We start from the raw sequence: 20,934 nt of genomic DNA, 5'->3' as shown, positions 1-20,934 counted from the left end.
TGATTATTTGGACTCTAAACAATTCCTCCCCCCATAAATGTGTGAAGCGCGTATTTATTTATTATCAAACTGCTTTGCATGGTTGAAAGGCTGTGAACTGAAAGGAGAATACAGAAATGTGTTCTCTTTAAATTATCTGTGATCATTCAAGATGGCTATCCCGGAGTGATGGTCCACTGATCCATAATACAACCTCACTTATCTTAAAGAGAATGTGAAATGGGGTAACATTAAGAAAGATTGTAAAAATGAAAGGGTCTTTTTCATAAATGTCTTTTTTTTCAGCTATATTGTTAGAATGATTTCTACAGCTTGCAAAAGAGAGGGTAAAAGGATCTGGAAGTAGTTCTGTAACTGGGAGGCTGGTCTAAACATACTGAATAATCTCAATTTTTGTCAATAATGTCAAATTTTGGAACAGGCCTTAAATTCATGCAGCCGTCAGAAGATAAAAATCACAAAGTGAACTCTTCATCAAATTTTGGCAAAATCAGTTTCTTTTTAAAAAAAAGTATTTTGAGGAAGGGAAGGAAAAGAATATTTAGAATAGCAGACCAATAAGTTATTAAGATATTGTTATATTATATCAAATTATAGACAAGAGGAAAATATGAATGTGTTCCTTTCCACTTTAATGAAACAAAGGAAGCACTTTAACGAGAACTACATTAGACTGGGAAAAACCCACACCCGTGTATTTTCTCTGAGCTCTCATTTCTATGGTGAGTTTAAAATGAAAATACCATACCGGTTCTGAAACAGACTTTGGAAGAGTTTGTGATATGACTCAAACGGTAAATTTCTACCATTTTGGAGTGTAGAGATAGGATTTCACTTCCAAATAAAATTAATAATAAAACTTAAGTATGCCATTAGACTGTCCTTGTTTGTTGTGTTTCTCATCAGCTCTTTCTTCCCTCCCCCTTTCCCTTCAGCCCACTGTTACCTTCTTTTTTTTTACTTATATATATTGTTAGGTATCACCTTGTAATAGTATACATAATGCCTTGAGTTGCTGCACTTCATAGCTCTGACCTAGTAGAGGCTCTCCCTTCTTTCCTTCAAGGGATTTCTACATTTAGCTTTTGACAGCATCATGGTAAACTATTTCTATGGATTGCCTTTGGCCATCCTTCACTGTCTTGTCCCAGGAGACACAGGAATCCGGGAGTCTTATAGATCTTTTTTTTTGTCTTTAATACTGAGGAGGATGTTCCAAGGTTTTCTGTTTGCAGCCCCTTTGTCAAGTTGATTTCCAATAACACCAGGAAATAAGCTGGTCAAAATCTGTTGAAAATCTGTTTTGTTTTGTTTTGTTTTTTTCCTTCTGAATACTTTAGAGACTCATGTCAAATTTTGTTCAAATCAAAATAGATCCACCCAGATGCCATCTGATAGACATGTTGGAAATAGATAGATAAATAGGTCAGACGGGAAGACTAGTCTATAACATTTTATTATATTTGAAACAATAAAAAGTATATTTTTCTGACCACACTTTGTGACCAAAGTAAACTATGACAAATTGCATTGCATATTGTGCCATCTCATTTTAAGCAAAAAGTCTACAGGGAAGACAAAATTCTATGTATAAGTTGCTGGTTGCTCATCTTAATGTTCATGCTGAAAACAGTTGCACAAATATAGACTAATCCAGCCAACAATTAATTGCATCTGATGAAAATCAGGTAATTGAAATGGCTAAATCATAATGGACATAAGAATCTGGCAGTCATTAAATATTGTTATGCATTGGTTCTTTGTTTTTTTCATATATGCAAGATGCAAGGGAAAAATAGAATGACAAGAAAAGCAACTGGCTGAAATCAACACACGTAAGGAAAAAAAAAAGTTCATTTACGATTGACCTATCTGCTTACCATGGTGGGAGTGGAAGGCATAAGTAGAACCTTGTGAATAGCATACAAATGGCCCATACAAGTTGTTTCTTTAACAGATTCTAAGTAAAATCATTATGGTCCTTTTCATTGTCATAGCCAGCTTTTAAAATAAAGGAAATTTTTCCATCTCTGGTTCTGTCACTGAACCTTTACCTTTCTGGAAAAAAAATCCACGCACTTCTATCAGACGTACTCTAGCTGTACTATATAGAACCAAAACACTACCTCAGTGAAAGTCATACTGCATTCATTAAGTTGCCCCTTATGCATTCATCACTCTTCTTTTATTCTAAGTGGAGAAGGCTAGAAGGCAGACTATCAATCTACTCTAGAAAAAGCATCACTTCTGATCACAAGGCCATCTGCCCTATCTCCCAAGGGACCTCAAGATTTCACTCATTCTAATTTTCTACTGATTAAAAAACCAGATTCTTTTGTACTTTCTTATCTACAGGTTGAGCAAGCTAAAATAATTCTTTCACTTTTGTCTTTGTCAGGTCCCTTTCTGTAACTTTTTGTATTTTCAACGGGATGTTTATGATTATGGAAGAGTCCCTCTAAATGATCTAAGAGGATCCAGCTTTCTTTCAGCTTTAGAACTATGAGGATTTATAGAACTTGGATGGGAGAAAATTATTTTAAAACAATTAGCCTGGTCAAAGTCTCTCAATATTATTTAAAGAGCTAACATGAAAAAATTGCTACAATGTATATAATACAGACCCCAGCGCTCATAGCATAGTTCTTATAGCTTTATAGCTGCTCCATTTCCATGCAGCACTTAACGAAAGATTAGCAAACTTTGTTCTACAATGTTTTAAAAAACCTTGAGCTCTATCTGACAACTGTTAACCCTCTTTCAATTCCAGCATAAGCTAATTATGTGTAATAAGATACAAAGGAGAATGTAGATTTTCTATTGAAATTTATTGATTTTTGCTTTTTCTGGATTAATCCCTTGGTTATGGTAAAGAGGTAATGCCATTTTTTGAAGCCTTTTCTAATCCTTCCTCTTTATTTATTTTAGAACATATTGCTGTAAAAGGGATAGGTGAAAAGGAAAATTAGTTTCAATTACCTAAAGAAGAAGGTATAAAGACATTACCCTGACCATCAAGTCAAGAATCAGAGGCTACATGATTACACCTCCAAACTCAGAAATAAATGAGCAAAAGTCTTTGCATGTTGCTGTGCCGGAAGGTCCCCTTTCCAGGGACTATTACTAGAGGGCAGAAAAGCGTGTCACCGTGGTGCAGACTGATCACCTGAAAGGAAAGAAAAAAAAAAACCCAAACCCCAGGCAGAATGACTAGGCAGATGGTATCTGTTTTGAATCCTGATAAATTGGCAGTAAGCATTCAGGTCTTTGAGAGGATTTTGAGGCAGAGAAAATATCTTGTGAAACCATTTGTCTTGCCCTTTCAACAGTGCAAAGCACCTACGTCACAGAATTGTGGACTGAGGGGGATAGGAAGGTTGTCACAGCAGTCAACAACTTCATCAGTTTCAAAACATAGGGCACCAACTTAATCTCGTTCAGTCTTGAACTTTTTCTTAGGATCTAGTAAAAGAGAGCTTATGCCACTTCAATAATCTCTTTATGAACAGGAAGGCATTGCCTTTTAGACTTAGGGCAAATGTTGTTAGAAGGAACAAGGATCTCTGATGAGATCTACTGAACCAGTGAAAGGTTCAGCATCCATCCAGATAACCATGGCCTGCTGACAAAGAAATAGAAAGGATGTGCTTTAATGGGGGATGTGTGCTGTGTGGAAGCAGAAATACACTGCTGAAAGGTATGAGGCTACTTAACTACATTGATGCTATGAAGAATATTTAGTCACTAGTACCAATGGATTTTTTCTTAATTTCATTCCCATACTATAGCAGAACTGAGAAAGGTACTAGATTTATTTCACTAATGGGATACTGAAGGAACCTGTCTAGTGAGAAAAGCCATCTGCAGAATTGCACCAGGATTGAAAATTTAGGGTAAGTTTAATTCAGCTACGGGCGGTTGTTAGGAAATGCCACTCCTCTTGGTTTTCTGTTTTGCAGTCTTTGCAATTCTCAAGACCTTGAACAGTTCCTAGGGAATGACCTATATCAGCTTTGTATGTACTATATTCATCAAGCCTGTGAGAGACTGCTGACCATTTTGTATAAAGAAAACAGCTGTATACAAAGCCAGCAGTACATGGGAAGATTTTTCTGGATCACATTATTATTATTATTATTATTATTATTATTATTATTATTATTAAATAATTAAGAAATTGCAGCCTGCTGCTTCTTTGCTTTTGAGTCAAACAGAGCCTTCCTCAATTCATGATGAGTTTTCTCTTCAGTTACTTCTGCTTACTTGATGGTGATAAATTTCATTTGAAATCAACCACGGGTTTATTTAGTTAAACACACCACACATACAATGTCCTAGGTGGAGTAGTTACGAAGAAGAGTCAAGAATATACCCCCAGGATAAATTGAACTTTTTAGTTGCATCAAAAAATGATCCTCCTTTCTGTGCCTCAGGCAAAAAGAATGCTAAGAAGTTAAGCTATTCTTTTGGTAGGGTTAGAGAAGGCAGTGAAATCGTCTCTGAAGAGAATGAAGCAGTTTGAGTGTGTAATAGTTTATTGGTGACTTTTAGTGAGTCCAAGTAAAATGAGTTAGGGAGAGGACAGTTTTCAGGAATTGACTCATCCATTTTATTTTTGAAGCACATGCATGGTTGTCAGCATTCGTTCAGCAGAGGGACAGAATTCTGCAAGCTCAGAAGCAGGCTGGATTTTCACTGTAGGAACATCTTTGGAGTTTGTTTTGTGCCTTTGCTCAAAACAATTTGCCTTAACCACTATTGAACAAAATAAGGTAATTACATACCTCCACCGTCAATATTCCTGGATTTCTCTGGTCTCTGACTTGTTGTTGGCTATTGAACATTGTTATGGCCAGTTTTGGCATCCTCATGATTACTGGCTTATTGCTGGCCTTAGTGTCAGGGAGCAGCAAGAGGCTGCTCCACAAGGGAGGACGAGCTGGAAGCTGAGGGTGACCCCAGGCAAAGGCAGTGCCCTCAGGCAGTCCTGCAGCAGGGAGGTAGGGTGGGCAGAGCAGGGTGCTGGGGGCAGGGTGCTGGGGACAGGGTCCATTGACAGTCCCAGACAGGGCAGGGTGGAGAGTCAGGCTCAGGATCCTCCCGGGACCGGAGACAGGACTGGAGAGAAGGCTATCACATATGTCAAGGGTCCATCCAGAAGACAGGACTGGAGACCTGCACACCTCCAGCAGTGCTCAGGACAGATCTGGGTGCCAGCCCCGAGCTGACGTGGAGCCCCCACACTGGGACATGGGGTGTGTGGGGGCTCCCAGGGAGAATGGACCCAGTCAGGGCCTATGGGTGCCCCCAGGACTCTGACACTTATGATATTAACCACCAGCAACTGCATACTTGACTTACTAAAAACACATAATGCTTCATTAGACCAATACATAACATCAAGTCTATGAAGGGCCATTTTATAAGCTCACAAACAAGTTTAAGCTCTTTTCTCAGACAGCAATGATTTTACCAATCCATACTGGATAATATAACACAGCAAATATTTGAAAGATATGATAATTCATCTACATGTGAGAAAGCTTTTAAGCGCGTTGAAGATAGTCTCAATGCTTCACTTTTCTTAGTCTTTTTCATTGCTGTATGTGAGATTGGACAGTCTCAGAGGAGATGCAGTATTACCATTTTGAACAGTTGTATTATGACTTTCCTTATAATTGATGATAATTTGACAGAGCTAATTTCTAGACTAAGGTGGTTGCTTGAAACACTCAGACTTTTGCAGTCACCTAAACTAAGATGGTTTAAATAATTATTGCACAAAGCTCTTTGCTGTGCTCCTGCAGGTACTTTTTGCCCAACAGGTATTACTAAGATGTATTCTTTAACCTCTGCAATTGACAGCAAAAGATGTACTAGCACTGACCAGGATCAATATTCAGCTTCCTTTTTTATGCTAGGCTGTAAACTGGTGACTATCAGGAGTTGCTGCCAGTCTAAGAAAGCTCTTCCTTTTGAGGGAAAATGAGGAAAGACATGGGCGGACAACTGGGGGAGGTAACAACTTTAACCATCCCTGCTTGATCCCCCACTGCAAATGAGTCAATAGTCACAGCTCTAATTTAAAGGAAAAAAAGAAAAGTCTCTAACTTTCAAGAATGTAAATCCTCAAACTGGAAAAAAAGCCAAAAAAACCAACGAACCCATCAACCAACCAATACAAAGTAAGTGAATAAGATAATTACTGGAAAAAAGAAATTCCTAACCAATATTGTTTTAGATTTCCATATCATGTTGTAGATTGTCATCATGATTTCCACTAGAAATGCAGGTTTTGAATCTCATGATTTTCAATTGTGTGTCTGAGAAAGGATTGGAGATAGCAGTTCTTTTGCTTTCCCCACCGCCCCCCTCCCCCCCTTCTTTTTTTCCTTTCCATATTCTAAACTGGCCAGAAATGATGAATCATGTTTGTGCCATGTGATATCTGAGCTAAGGAGCGCATTGCAGTACCTGTGCACTCTTCATTGCCCATATCCTCAGGGCCTGGTCTACTGTCACTTACCTTATGCTCTCATAGAATTGATTTGACTTAGCTAGGCTTATTCTGGATTGGCAGGGGATAATATTAAGAAAATTATCATCTCCTAGGAAATCTGTCCTTGGAGACATGGGAGTAGATCCTTTGGGAATCTCTCTTCTGTATTTGTACTAAAAGAGAGGGCATGAAATTGCTTCCTATGGATTTGGTTACTATTACAAATCTGGAGTGCTATACTTCTGAGAGATAAATGGACAAAAAATGTCTCCTGCTTTTGCAGGGCAAACTCTGTCGAGTCAGCTGAGTCAGATCACACTGACTGCACAGATTTTGATGCCATGAATCAAAGAATTGGTATAGCTATGCCAACACCCTGCTACTTCTGGCTATGCCATTGTTTGACACTTTAGAGAAATGTCAAAAAAATCCATAAACCACCTGGCCAATTGTTCAAGTTACATTTCTTGATTTTAAAAGTTATGGATGAAGAAACAGAAGTCAGGAAAATTGATGATCTTGTTCAAGCTGAATGCTCAGATAGACACCTTATATTTAACAGTACATGAAGAAGCTCCCTTTTGTTTCTCACTATTTTTCTAAATGCTCATAATTTATGAAGCATGCGCATACTAATCCACAGACGTACGCGATTGGACTATTAAGGCTCATTAAATGCATTGATTTGTCTTCCTTCTTTTTGTTTCTTACCAGTCATTAATGACGCACAATGACTTGTCTCCCAATTTTTTCATCTGTTTTCATCTGTATTCCTCATATTTTATCTCGAACAAAGAGTAAGCTTGTGCCATGAAGGCTTATCAAAGTCATAATTACATTTCATTCATCTGCATTGAACTGTCTGTCATCTGTTAGCATTTTGAATGCTCTATATGTCTTTCTGCACTTGTCTGCATTCTTCCTCATTATTTACTCCTCCTCGACCATCCATTACTGATTGCTAGCTGCTTTCTGCTTTCTGCTTTTAATTTTTTTAATTACCAGCTGTGTTTGCAACCTTCTAGCAGTTTCAACCCAGAAATATTGGTAATGTTTTTTTTCCACATTTAGCAAGTGTTTATACTCTTAACACTAATGTTTATCTGCAAGACCAATGTGCCAAAACAAGGCAGGATAAATCTCAGGATTGGTGATCTGTTATATCCCACAGCTGTCTACACACTTTTTCCTAGCCTAGCTTTTATGCTCTGGACAGTCCTTGCCATAGCCTAAAACTCAAAAGCACTCCACATTCCTTGTTGCAAGTAATTTCTTTTGTGATGTAAAATTGTCAGCTGATAATGACTAGATTGGTGTCCAGGAGGGGGTAAGGACTGTTACTGATGGTTTTCATTCCTTCTTGGTTTTATTATGCATCGTGTTTTGTTTTTATTTAATTAAAATATTTCATTAGGATTGTCTTCTCATGTAACTGCTTACACTTCTCTTTGAGGTCTTTTTCCTCCTAGGTACCTGTCTCATCATTCATTACATCTTACTTTAAAAAAGAGTACATGTTATCAGCAAAGCTGTCTTTTCACATATATGCAATACCTGGCAAAGCTGGGTCCCAAAAGGTGATTTGCAACTTAGATGAAGAACCCAAATTTCAAAGGCCTGCTTTGAAAGAAATAAATGTCAAAAACATTAATTATGGGCTATACAGATACTGTATTAAATATCTGTAAAATGGGACAAATGAGCATCATTTCCTTCACAAGGAAATCCTTCTCACGAGTAGGTGAAGGTTTTCAGACAGAAGGTTCCTGTAGAAGGATAAAACAGTATGTACTTTATGGTTCAGATTCTTAACTGATGTGCATTGGTATAACTTAAATGGAGTCAATGAAACTATGGTGTTTATATAAAAGGAAAACATGAATGTGCATGAGTTCGTTTATTTGTTTTTGCTTTTAACAGCGATCCAGGCAGATCTAACTGTGGTATCATTATATCATGCAGGCTGGTTTCAGAGGCCTAGGAACTTTATTTACTTGAATTCAGGAAACAAAGCACTATTTAGTGCTTAGTAATTCTTTAGATTAGAAATAGTAACAGGCCACAAGAAATCTGCTGGGGCTCAGTTTACTTTCATATCTCTCTGTAATTCATTTTTCTACTTTCACTGAAACAGAAATTTCTGATAGTGTGTCCAAACTGTTAAATAGCATTAAAAAGAGCAGAAGCCATCACAAAAGTGATCCTTCACCAGCCTTCTTAACTTTTCATATACTGGTTGAATTTCAATTAATTTTGTAAATACCAGAAATACTTTATATCCTTATACACTCTGTACCATTTTACACTCTGTACCAAATTAATCAAAACAATCTTTAACAGATGTTATATTTTTAAAGTGGCAATGTAATCATCTAAGGGGACTATGTAGCATTACTAGAGTATGCCTAATTTGATTTACAAATATTTGTATTAAGCTAGTAAGTTTTAACTGAGAAAGAACATATAGCTTAGAAAGTTAACCAAACTCTTGTTAATCCATCGTGACGGTTAATTGTCTTCAATGCTAATTATACATTTGAGTTTGTCTATCTTGAATTTTCAGCCATTGGTCCCTACTACTGATTATACATCCTTTTCTTCACGCAACTATTTATAAATGGTGATCAAATGACATATGAACCTTCTTTTCACAAACAAAATGGATTCAGCTCCTTAAGTCTCCTAAGTAATGAAATATTTTTTTTCTTTTCCACTCTTTTGTTGGTTACCAGTTCCTTGTCAACTACAGCATCACCCACCCACACATCCCAGCTGCCACTGTCTCATTTTCTGTCCAAAACAGCAGAATGCATCACCTGTTATCAATACTGCCATTCATTCTCAAGAAACAATCAAGAAATAGGTACTTATCCAAGACTCCTGGCAGCTATCCGTGTTTGAAAGATTGAGGAATTCTCTTTCTAGTCTATTTCCTGATCTTCATCAGCATAGAGCATAACATGGCTCTGGAGAAACTTCTGAACTTCCATGAGAAATAGCTAGTCACACAATAGGAATGGAACAAGTTTGTGGTATTGACAAGGTAGCCAGCGAAAAACTCATTTCCAACTGCAGCAGCCAGAAGCATCTCCATTCTCCTGGCCCTCAGGGCCACAGACAGGACTTTACCTCTGACTTCCTATGTCCTCTGCTTCTCTGCTGCTCTGTTGCAAATTCTGTCAGTTTTTTGTCCAGCCATTTCACAGCTTGCTTGTTCCTGCCATTTAATTTGCCTTGCTAAATGCTATAGCAGATTCAAGCCTTTTGACTGACTCTTCTTTGCTGCCATTTAATCACCTTTACTAGCTTTCACCTCCTTTCTGCCAATGGATTGACTGTTCCACTGCTGTCACTTGTGTAATTGAGGTTGTTATTTTATTCATCTATGCTGAGGTATGCTGTGGATAAACTTTTTTTTACTACTAGTTCTTAACTTTGACTTATTTATTGCTTCAAAGGACATAACTCTTCTCATGCTGCCTGCTTTTCATAGAATCGTAGAATCATAGAATCATTAAGGTTGGAAAAGACCTCTAAGATCATCGAGTCCAACCGTCAACCCAACACCACCATGCCCACTAAACCATGTCCCTAAGCGCCTCATCTACACGTCTTTTAAATACCTCCAGGGATGGTGACTCAACCACTTCCCTGGGCAGCCTGTTCCAATGTTTAACCACTCTTTCAGTAAAGACATTTTTCCTCACATCCAATCTAACCCTCCCTTTGAGGCCATTTCCTCTCGTCCTTTCGCCAGTTACTTGGGAGAAGAGACCAACACCCACCTCGCTACAGCCTCCTTTCAGGTAGTTGTAGAGAGCGATGAGGTCTCCCCTCAGCTTCCTTTTCTCCAGGCTAAACAACCCCAGTTCCCTCAGCCGCTTCTCAGAAGACTTTTTCTCCAGACCCTTCACCAGCCTCGTTGCCCTTCTCTGGACACGCTCTAACACCTCAATGTCCTTCTTGTAGTGAGGGGCCCAAACCTGAACACAGTATTCGAGGCGCAGCCTCACCAGTGCCGAGTAGAGGGGCACGATCACTTCCCTACTCCTGCTGGCTGCACTATTTCTGATACAGGCCAGGATGCCATTGGCCTGTGCACACTGGGCACACTGCCACCTCATGTTCAGCCGACTGTCGACCAGCACCCCCAGGTCCTTTTCCGACAGGCAGCTTTCCAGCCACTCTTCCCCAAGCCTCTAGTGTTGCATGGGGTTGTTGTGGCCAAAGTGCAGGACCCGGCACTTGGCCTTGTTGAATCTCATACAGTTGGCCTCGGCCCATCGATCCAGCCTGTCCAGGTCCCTCTGCAGAGCCTTCCTACCCTCAAGCAGATCAACACGCCCGCCCAACTTGGTGTCGTCTGCAAACTTACTGAGGGTGCACTCGATCCCCTCATCCAGATCATTGATCAAGATATTGAACAAGACCGTCCCCAAAACTGAGCCCTGGGGAACACCGCTCGTGACTGGCCGCCAACTGGATTGAACTCCATTCACCACAACTCTCTGGGCCCGGCCGTCCAGCCAGTTTTTTACCCAGCACAGAGTACAATAACTACCTTCTGGTCATCCACTAGAGCACAAAAGCATTTTGGAAAAAGGATGGATGTGACCTGTTTTAAATTTTGGGAATGTAGTGGCCATGTTTTGGTTTTGTGTTGAGGGAGGATTATGAGGCAGGCCTTGCTGTCTTCATCCAAATAGTTCCTCTGGCTTATATTGTATTTTTTGCATCTGTGACCTCTCTCTCCTCATCAGCTCCTCCCTCCAGGGTGAAAGAGTGACAAGATGGCTGGTGGCACCTGTCGTGGTTTAACCTCAGTCAGTAACTAAGCACCACGCAGCCGCTCGCTCACTCCCCCTCCCGATGGGATGAGGGAGAGAATTGGAAGAGTAAAAGTGAGAAAAATTCTTGGGTTGAGATAAGAACAGTTTAATAATTGAAATAAAATTATAATAATAATATGATGATAATAATAATAATAATAATACACAAAGCAAGTGATGCACAGTACAATTGCTCACCACCCACCGACCGATGCCCAGCCAGTCCCCGAGCAGCGGCCCCCCAGGCCAGCTTCCCCCAGTTTATGTACTGAGCATGACGTCACATGGTATGCAATGTCCCTTTGGCCAGTTTGGCTGTGCCCCCTCCCAGCTTCTTGTGCACCTCCAGCCTTCTCAGTCGGTAGAGCATGGAAAACTAGAAAGTCCTTGGCTAGTGTAAGCACCACCTAACAACAACGAAAACATCGGTGCCTTATCAACTTTGTTCTCATCTTAAATCCAAAACACAGCACTGTACCAGCTACTAGGAAGGAAATTAACTCTAACCCTGCCAAAACCAGGACAGCACCACACTTGATTTGAAAGCTATTAACAAAATTAATCGCCTAAAGAAAAAGATGCAGGAAGCAGTCTATAATTTACACTATTTGTGCAACCTTCAGTGGAAGTGTGAGAGGAAAGCTGAAAGGAAAATCAAAGATATGAAAATTAAAAAGTGTGAGGTAGGGATGGAGGAAAGTTTGGGAGCAGTTTCATATTCATTTTGATTTGGTGTATTGTTAATCAGCAGCTTGCCATTTTTAATTTTTTTTAATGTCTTTTTCAAACCATGAAATAACAGGACAAACCAACCACTTTTCAGTGTTAAATGCAAATTAAGGTTGTTTGCTTTATTACCTTTTGCAATGCAATATTTTGTGAAAATAATTTTGCATTAGTTCATTCTAGCATAGGCAGGGATCTTCATCCATACATATGTATAGTGTAAAAATGCATGTATACACAAATAAATATATTTGTATAGCCAGGAATCTGCCTATACTGGAGCAATCTTTAAGTCAAATTCAACATTTATACAAGTTGTCTTTTTGTATTATCCTAGTGTGTTTGGATTAAACAAGTCTGCAGCTTTCTAATAAAAGATGAGACACTCTCCCTTCCCACCCTGCACAGCCTGTACATCTGGGAGATGTTTTTGGAAGTGCTAAGAAGAGGAAAGATCACTTCTGGCATGTGTCCTACTTCAGCTAAACATGGCAGCAAACTCTTTTCCATTGCTTACCTGTTGTTAGTGCTCTGCGAAGGGATCTCCTCACCACAGGACTGTCTCCCGCTCAGGATAGTGGAAATTGTCAAATTATATGGCAGCCTTTTACTAATCCCAAATCCAGCTGGACAATGGTGAAAGAGCAATGCCTTTTTTGAGCCAGTGTGAATCACAGAGCACCTACTCTGGATGTCTTGCTCAGTGGTGAATCACTGAATGCTGAGTGGGGAAGGAGTCTCTTGGTATTGTCAGGATGGAAAATCCCCCTCTCCTATCTTCTCAGAAGACAATGATTAGCTGAAGATAAACCCTCATGGACTCCACTCTTTCAAAAGAACCCATACAAGTCACAAGTCATCATGGCTAGAAGTAAATGCCTTGCTGTGTTGAAACCTCAAAAACTTCATGTTTTCTTGCAGTCTCTGAACTCTCAAGTCATAAAAATGACATCAGTCTGATTGCATGCTTGCTTTTCCCCTGTGTTTTGTTTCTGACTTAAGAGCAGTAGTTATTTTCACAGCAATTGATTATATCATCCCTTAAAACCTGGAGAAGACTTACGAATGATGTTGCAAAGGTTTGATATCTTCTCAGGAATGGAAGAACCTGTGCTGTTTCCTTCACCCTCCCGTTCTGGATTTTTGTAAAGTAGGCAGGAGTTGTTCGCACTGATTTAATCCTCAGTTTCAGTTATACCTGTTACAAAGTAGATGGCAGATGTTCTGCATCCTCCACATCTCAGAAAAGGGTGTACATTGATAACAACTGTATTAGTTTTTAGATCTCATAAAAACATGCAGGTGAGTGCAGCATGCCAATATTTTTGGCACTGGTAAGTGAAAAGTTGAATTATGAACAAGTTGCTGCTGTGATCTCAGCAGATCCAGTGATTAATTGTGTACCTACTGGAAGTTTGTGCACATTTCTGGAGGTTTGTAGCAATATTCAAGTTTAGTATTGTTTTTCATAGGTATGGTTGACTTGCAGCTGAAGAGTAAATAGAATTTAAAAAACTGTAAAATATATATGGACAAATAGAGGAATATCATTATATGACTGAATATGTATTTACACAGTGTAGAATAATGGTTCCAGAGAAAGTTTTCTGGCCTATTGGGTAAATAAAATGCATTTCTTAAAGCATTCCAATAATAGTTTCATAGTATTATGGGGGAAATGGGCTAATTACTACTAAGGGTGTTTAAATGAGTTTCCTGTGTATATTTACCTGGGAGACTCACACTGCTTGATAGGAATTTTCAGCAATTATTATCTAACCTCCTAAATAATGTCCCCTTTAAGTCTAATGGAAAAGAAATAGGCTGGAAAGTCATAAGCAAGGCTTTACTTTAATTTAATTTTCTCACTTAACTAAAGATAAACAAAATATTAATATGGCTCACACTTAAAAAAACAAAACATAACAAACCCAAAGAGAAAGAGGTATATTTAATGAAAATTCAGTGAGCCAGAGATCTGAGACCAGAGACCACAAAGATTTGTGAAATATGTTTCTGATGGACAGAGATATTAAGAAGTGCATGACCGATATGAGCAGCTTGGCTGGCACAAACGCCTTTGACATAGTCATTCCAAAATGTGCTGTGACTGGAATAGCTAATTTTCCTTGGTGGGAAATTAGCATTAACCAGAATAGGAAAAGTAGAGTTTATTCAGAATGATGTGTAATAACTCTAGTAGTACCTTGCACTAGTGCTAGAGAGGTGTATGGGCATTCAGGAAAAAATCCTTAACGAGACAACTTGACACCCAGGACATCTCTTCTAGGGGCTTTCTTTCCACTGTTACTACAGCACTGCTTTACTCTAGTTCAACACATCGCTTAAAGCAAGGTCAACTCATTGTCAGATGAAGTCGCTCAGGGCTTTACCCTATCAGACCTTGAAAACGTGGAACATGGAGACTGTACAACCTCTCTGGGCAACCTATTTCATCATTCATTCTTGTGGGGAGAAAATTTTTCCATATATCATGTGAGCTGCTATTCTTTCAGTTTATGCTTCTTGTCTCTCATCCTCCCACCACACATCACTGTGAAGAGGCTGGCTCTGTCTTCTCAACACCCTCCATGTAGGTGTTAGCTCACCCTGAGGCCACCTTCTTCTCCAGTCTGAAAAAGCCGTGGTCCCTCAACCTCTCTTCACAGGGCAAGCGATCCAGTCCCCAATCATGTTGGTGCCCCCTGTAGAACTCACTCCTCTTTATCAATGTCTTTACTGTATGGAGTGGGCCAAAACTGGACCAAGTAGTCTTGTAGTGGTCTAATGAGTGCTGTGTAAAGGGGAATAAACACTTCCCTTGATTTCCTGAATATGCTCTGCTCCTGTTCATACAGCTCAGGATGCAGTTGGCCCTTCCTGTTGCAGGTGCACACTGCTGGCTCATGCTCAGCTTGCTGCCCACTATGACCCCCCAGGACCTTTTCAGCAGAACTGCCCACAACCAGTCCATTCCCAGCCCATAACACTGCAAGAGGCTGTGCTTCCCATGTGCAGGACTTTACATTTGTCTTTGCTGAATTTGATAAGGCTCCTATTGGCCCCATTCCTTCAGCAGGTCTGGGTCCCTCCACCCTCAACTGTATCGACTGTTCTCCCCCTTCTTGGTGTCACCTGTAAACTTGAAGAAAGAGCACTTCATCACCTCCTTCAGGTTATTGTTAGAGATGCTAAACAAGACAGATATGTATGCAACATTTGTGTTTCAAGAATTCAAGTAGTTCAATGGGTCTTTCTGGTTCTGAGACTCACAAAGTCTCCCTCCTAACTGTTCTTAAGTCTGACCAGCTGAAGTGATTTGAACTAAGGATAAACTGATGGGCTGTATTATAACACCAGAAAATGTCTTTATTTCACTGAAAATGTTATCTGGATGAAGACTGAAAGATTGTGGGCTTCATAATATTGGGCAGCCTTTCAACAAAAGGTTTTCAAGAAAATCTCTGGTTCAGCAAATGCATAAAAGCAAGTCTTTTGATTTTCATAGCTGTACAGTATGGTGCTGGCAGGGTGAGCTTGGTCTATAATTATAATTTCTAAGAATGAATTCTATTAAAATTGAAATAAAAGATCTTTGTGAGGAAATATAAGCCCTAAAATGTGAGTGTTACATTCTATGGATTGTCATTATTTTGAAGCCTTAAAATAAATAAATGTTTCTAGAAGCAAACACAGGCTATTCGGATGCCAAACTCTTTTGTTTTCATAAGTGTCCCTTTGAATGCATTGAATTCAGCATTTAGCACTTGACATCTAATTAATTTGTTATCAGGGCGGAAGTCACAGAGTGATGCAATTCCCCATTCTCATAAGTACCAGAATCTGTTTTTAATACTGTGGAGGCAGAGCACTAATAATAACAGGTTTCTCAGCTTAAATACTATTTCCCTTCCAGCTCCACATCATACCTTAAAAAAACCCTCCCCCAAGCTTAGGGAAAAAAAACAAACAAACAAAAAACAAATCCCAAAAAACCCCTCCTTAGCAAAATATAACCCTCAGGATTTTTCCCCATTAGTAAAGTAAATCACATTGTTCTTTTATTCTGCTTTGAGAAACCTCATTCTCAGTACATTTTTAAGTTAATGGAGATAATATCATGGGAAAGATGAAGCAAGGGGTTTGCATATTTTCTATAACTAGACTTCCAAGAGACCAATTAATTTTAACTGGAATGATGGAGGGACAGTTCTGTTATTCACCTTTTCAAAGTGCAGAACAGGCCTTGCTTTTACTGAGTAGGCTCATCAAATTTACATCATCATTTAATTAAATGTTTGTAGCAATAATTGACCTCAGGAGTAAGTAATTAGGTAATAAATAGATTCCACTGTTTCTAAACAGTATTTTACTGACTGTGAGATGCTATTAATAGCCTGGTAGCTTTGCCACAAATTTCATCAGCAATTTACTTAAATGCATATTCCATTGTAAAATTGACAGTGAATCAGAATGGAGTTTACAATAGAGATTTCAGCACATGATCCAAAACAGAAAATAACGTGCATTTCTCTGAAATTTTTCTTTTCAGGGACAGAACAAAACTGAGATAGGAAAAAACCCCAGACAAACAACCCAAACCCTGATTTATTTAGTGTCTTCATGTTTTTCTATTTTTTTGACCTGCTTAAATAATTGCTTTAAGAATTCTGTGCATATCTCAATTTGAGTTCAATAATGTTTCAAATAAAAAGGCAGGAGCTTTTTATTAGTTTTGATGAAATATAGTGATAACCTCGAGAAACCAAAATGGGCATACATTTAATGTCTTCCCTCCTCCAAACTATCGATTTATTACTCTGCTTTTGTTTAAAACTTATGAGCTAAGTTCAGAGGTGATGCATAAAGTGTGTAATTTAGAGTCCTTTATGCTCAGTTAGACACCTTAAGACCTACTTACACTCACTTACTAGAGTATAAGTTAGTGAAATGGAGTGTAAATTGATGTGATTTACATGTGGAGGAGCTGGAAGAGTGAGAAGGTATTACCTATAGGAGGGAATAGACTTTTTATGAGCACTTTTTAATATTCAGCTGATTTTCTTGCTACACCTCTGTACCCCTGAGTAAACACGTTTGCATCTGCCTGCTTAAGCTCCTGTGCATTCAGTGAGACTTTCTGGGCCAAAGTTGCTGATGATATGTAAGAAGTGTGATAGAAGTTGTGTGCTGAGGAGTGAGTATGAGGTTTATAAATAAGTAAAGGCTCTGGTTCACATTCTTCTTTGTAGTTAGCTGCAAACCCAGCAGTTTTGTAGTTACTTGTAATGACTGAAGATTTTCTCATCTAAGGTGCTTGCTCTGCCTTCTATTGGGAAGATTTTTATATCCAGTGCGCACTGCACGTTGTACCCTGGTGCCTTGTTTGACAAGCTGGCAGGTAAGAGGTAAGCTCCGTCATGTTTTCTGTGGGATAAGAACATGCACCTGGCAGCTACCACGTTGCTGTAATTTCACACTCTTACCCTGTGGTAAGTTGCTCTTTTGCCAAGTGAGCTATGTAAAGCCTTGTCAGCTCCCAGAATTGTACCACTTGAAACATGTCTGTTGAAGCACTACCAGTATAGAGGCAATTCCCGCAGGATAAAACCCCATAAATCCATTAATCTCAATTTCTACTGCCTTAAAAAACTCTGCCGATAATACACCAATTTAATCGTTAAAAAAAAAATAAATTCCTGACCAAAATACTTATCCTAAGATCATAATTTTACATAAGCAAGACTCAAATTTAAAATGAATCTGAAGCATAGTGAACATATGTGGGGAGAAAAGACAAGTAAGAGGAGTAAAGGAGATATAAACGATCCTAGTTAAGACTCTGGGAAGACTTTGGCCTGGACTCCTCCAGAAAGTTTTGCAGCATGTATCACATAAAGTGTGAAAAACAAAACAGAAAAATCTATCCAGCTTTTGCTATGCTGGCAAAACCAGACACATTTGTTCTGGCCAAAAAATGTTTCAGCAAGTGTAGTTCATTTTGCTCGAAGAACTAACATTGGCTTTTCTTTTTTTCTTTTTTTTTCCTTTTTTTTTTTTAATGCTACATTTTTATAGAAAGGCTTTACCAACTCATTCTAGTGATGTAGTTATCTATTTTAGTGTAAAAGATACTAAAGGCATTCATATAGGTATGGTCTATATGTAAATTTTTTGCTAAGTATGTTAATGTGATATACAGGTACAGTTAAACTTTATACACAGGAAGAGCTAAGCCTTCACATGAACTCTAATTTTCCTGTGCAATATGGGTGGTTTTTTATTTTTTTTAAATTTTTCCCACAGCTAAACAGTAAACAGGTAGCTAAACCACAATAAGAAAACCTGATCTGGGATTAAATTGGTATTTCAGCTTGCATTCAAATATTGATTTATACTAAGAAGATCTTCCAGTGCAGCCAAAAGCTTTTTCTGTGTAGGACTGGATCCAGCTAATGCTTTCTGAAACTGTGGTCAGGACAAGGCAAGTTGCTTTTTATTACATATTAGAATGATCCTATGTCCCAATATTAACTCAACCCACTTCCTATATAACTAGCTTTGTTTTGATTAGAGTTTTTGAAGGTGCTAATTAGTTTCCGCTAGCAAATAAAACAAAAATTTTCATCCTTTTCTCTTTTTTTTTTTATTCTTTTCTGAATGAAAACTTAGAATCACCCTTGAATTTAGGCATATGCTTTTCTCAGATAGCAATTTTGGTTCTAAAATTATGTACATTAGTGTCACCCACCTCATCTATTAAGTCCTTCTTTCAATAACAAACACAAGAAGACATCAAAGAATTTTACCTAATTGGTGGTCACAGTTACAGTCCATTCTCAGCTCATTGTTAAACTGTACCTCACAAATAAATAAATATTTCATCCTACTTGTTTCTATTTCAAAATAACAAATATTATATTTTAAAACAAATATTTTAAAAGAAAAATCCAGAAAAAATACAGCACTAATTCTGAGAGGAGAAATGAAAATGAGAGTTTGGGAGATCTTGTAACTTAACTGACAATAGGATTCATCATTTTGTTCTGTTAAAAAAGAAAGATGAAAGTAAAAGGAACTAAATTTAGAAGAAAGAGGAAATGTGCCTGCTAGCTTGCATAGAATATCCTCAAGAGGATAACGAATATGAGGTCGCTTGGAGAAACTGCTGATGTTCATGTGAGCAAATCTTTATTTTAAGGGGAACTGATTCAGCAAAACAAAATGTTATAGCAAATGTCAGTGAAACAATTTTCTATCAACCAGCAAGGCATGAGAAAGAGTTTGTACGTGTAAATGCAGCTGAGGAATCAGCACGCTGTCCCCACAGGAGCTTTTTCACTGGCTGTGATCAGCAGGACTACTTGGAATAGGGTAAGACTGGGGCCACCTGCAGGGTAGCCTTGGCTGACCTGGGAGCTCATCATAGCATAGTCACATGCGTGGAAGTGTTGATTTACCAGCATCACTTTGACATTTGAAAAGTCTGACTATGGCTGTGGTCTCATGCACAGATGTTTTGGAATTAACTAAAGGGACTATAATTATCTATGATATTTATGTGTCTCCAGTTACAGTACTATTTTTGTGTCAGCTCTAGAGCTAGGATAATGGCACTGGCCTGAGGAGATACTTCTCTTGCCGTGGCTCCAGTGAGTGTACAAGGAGGAGCTTTTATATTCCCTTGTCTTTCTGCATTTTTGCTTTTTATAGGATACTTGGGGACACCACATTGTGCCCCTAAGATTCACAATTAACATGGCAAAAGACAGAAAATAAATCAGGATGATGGATTTTTTGAATACAGTCACAGGAGATATAAATCCACCTTGGCGCAGACTAAGATAGGAGTTCAGGAAGTGGATTCAGACTGTGAACTCTTGTAAGATAAAGCCCAAAAAATACTTCATAAAGAATTTATTACCTGGATTCAGTCATTCTTTTTCTTTCTCCTGTTTCATTTAATCAATTTTCTTGGGAAATTTTGGTCTGAAATGATGTCTAAATTGTAAGGGTTTTTTTGTTTTGTTTTTTTTTCATTTCTGGTTGACAGACTTTGGGCAGTTAAATTTGAGGATACGAGAATTCATCAAACAAAATTAAAAGCTATTTGCCAGCACCTTAATCTCCCCACAATTTTAGTAAACATCTTTAACATTTTTTTCACCAAATTCATCACCATTGATATCAGGCATGGGAAGAAATATAAATGGGCGTAACTGCCTTTAAGCAGTTGCCAATGCTGTGTAATTTAAAGACAACAAGGTTTTGAGTGTCTTAATTAATTTTTTGCTTTGTAGAAACCTTAATAGCCTTTGCATGAGTAAATGAGGCATTTTCTTCAAACGTTACCCTTATATCAAAGCAGTTCCTATATATGTGTAAAACGTTCAACATTAGCCAAATTCCTCTGCTTGTTCAAGCCAGGGTTTTCTTTTATAAAGGGAATGCATAGCTATGTATAGCTGTTTATTGTGTAGTTGCTTATTGACTATGATCCTGACTTACTTGGGAACAGTTTTTAAAAGCTATATTGTCGTCTTAAAAAGCAGATATGTTGCTAGTGGGATTTTCAAAGGTGCCTCACCTTTCTAAGGTAGTTCTGCACATTTAAGAGTTGAAATATTTTATAAAATCTGATCCCTGAGATTTATACATTGACAGAATCCCAACCTTTTATCTGTGCTCTTCTGTTTTGAAGAACAGACTGGTGTGTAAAGTTTTTGTTCATGCCATGCATATTTTTGGGGTGAAGAAAAATACACTTTCATTAGTTCACAAAGCCACACTAAAGTCAGGGACCCACATTCTGCTATGATTGAATGATTGTATCTTCACTGAAGTAGAAGGAGGTGCTCCAGATTGTCAGAAGTGTGAAAT

The sequence above is a fragment of the Pygoscelis adeliae genome, unplaced genomic scaffold (assembly GCF_000699105.1).
Source record: "Pygoscelis adeliae isolate BGI_AS28 unplaced genomic scaffold, ASM69910v1 Scaffold71, whole genome shotgun sequence".
Classification (NCBI taxonomy): Eukaryota; Metazoa; Chordata; class Aves; order Sphenisciformes; family Spheniscidae; genus Pygoscelis; species Pygoscelis adeliae.
Note: the sequence above shows the minus strand (reverse complement) of the source record.